We start from the raw sequence: 1,433 nt of genomic DNA, 5'->3' as shown, positions 1-1,433 counted from the left end.
GAAAAACAAAAGTACAAAATGCAAGGAAAGAAAGACATCAAAGTAAAGACTCTTCAACAACAACAGTTGGCTGGGTTTGAAGTTCAGACGACTATTGGGAGGACACCTCGGTAGCCTTTTTCGCTGCAAGCTCGGCATCAATTTCTTGAAAGGTTTCATCAAGGCTCTTGTTGGCGAGGGGCACGTTGGCTGATGCCTTCTCAGCTACAGCATCTTTGGGAACCTCCTCACCCTCCTCATCTTGAGTCAAGTCCAGGACTTGCTCATTCAGAGAAGGGGACTTGGTCCCAGTAGCCTCCTTTGGTTTCCTCACCAAGGTCTCCTCCTCAGACTCAGATTCGTCGTCGGATTGACTTAGAGTTTGAGGGAATGGAAAAGGAATGGCGTCGGCATTCCTGAGGGGCGAGTCCTCGAGGACTTCAAGTTTTTTTAGAAGAGTCATCCAACCAAGGGTGAAACCCTTGTTGCATGCCTGCTTCACTTGCTTTTCATAGGCCACCGTGGCATCGGCCATCCCCTCATTGTAACCCTTCTCGTCGGCAGCCTTGACTTCAGCCTCTTTAGTGGCCAGGGCATCTTGAAGCTCCTTTTGGGCTTCGGCCATCCTGTCCTCGGCCTCTTTCAGCTGGGCTTGAAGGACTTTGTTTATCGCCTCAGCAGCACCAACCTTTTTTTCGGCATCGTCCTTGGCTTTGATAGCGACCTCGGTCTGATCCTCTAGGGTCTTCATCTTTGACTGCAAGTTTTTATTGGTCTTTTGAAGACTGGAGACCTCTCTCTTCTTCTCGGCCAGCTTCTCCTGGTTCTTGAAGGATTGTATTGAGAAGGAATGAACATGCTGGATGGCCCGAAAGTAAAGCAAAGTAGAAGTTATTACAAATTTTCTAAAGTATAAAAAAGAAAGAAAAATAGGAAAACGATCAAATAAAGACACTTACTTGAACAGAGCGCTGAAGCATCAGAGCGTAGTTCTCATATTCACTCAACTCGGCGTTTCGGTCGAGATCGCCGGGAAGAAACAAGGCGGTACTAAGGGCAACGCCGATATTAATATCATCAGCACTATCACTGGTCATAACTGGTTTATCTTCCAGAGTGATTTAGGGGGCCTAGGGGGAATCTTGCTTTCGAGACCCCGATGTGGTTGTATCGGATGACCTCGGCTTCTTTGATTTTGGGGATTCAGACGGTTGGGCCTCGGCACGCCTCTTTTCGGCCGCAGATGTGGTCTTCTCACTCTCAGCCAATTTCAAAATTGGCAAAGTATCTTTAGTATCAACATGAGTCACTTTCGCTTTTGGCTGAGTCTTCTTTATTCTTTTCGGCTTCGAAGGGGGCTGAGAGTGCGCTGGTAGAGCGTCAATAGTTGATGGGATGCTGGCTAAGAGATCTTTTGCTTTCTGGAGACCCATCTCGGCAGCAAGAACAAGTCG

Source organism: Camellia sinensis, chromosome 4, assembly GCF_055761805.1.
Source record: "Camellia sinensis isolate YWXY chromosome 4, ASM5576180v1, whole genome shotgun sequence".
NCBI lineage: Eukaryota > Viridiplantae > Streptophyta > Magnoliopsida > Ericales > Theaceae > Camellia > Camellia sinensis.
This window is presented reverse-complemented; position numbering follows the sequence as displayed.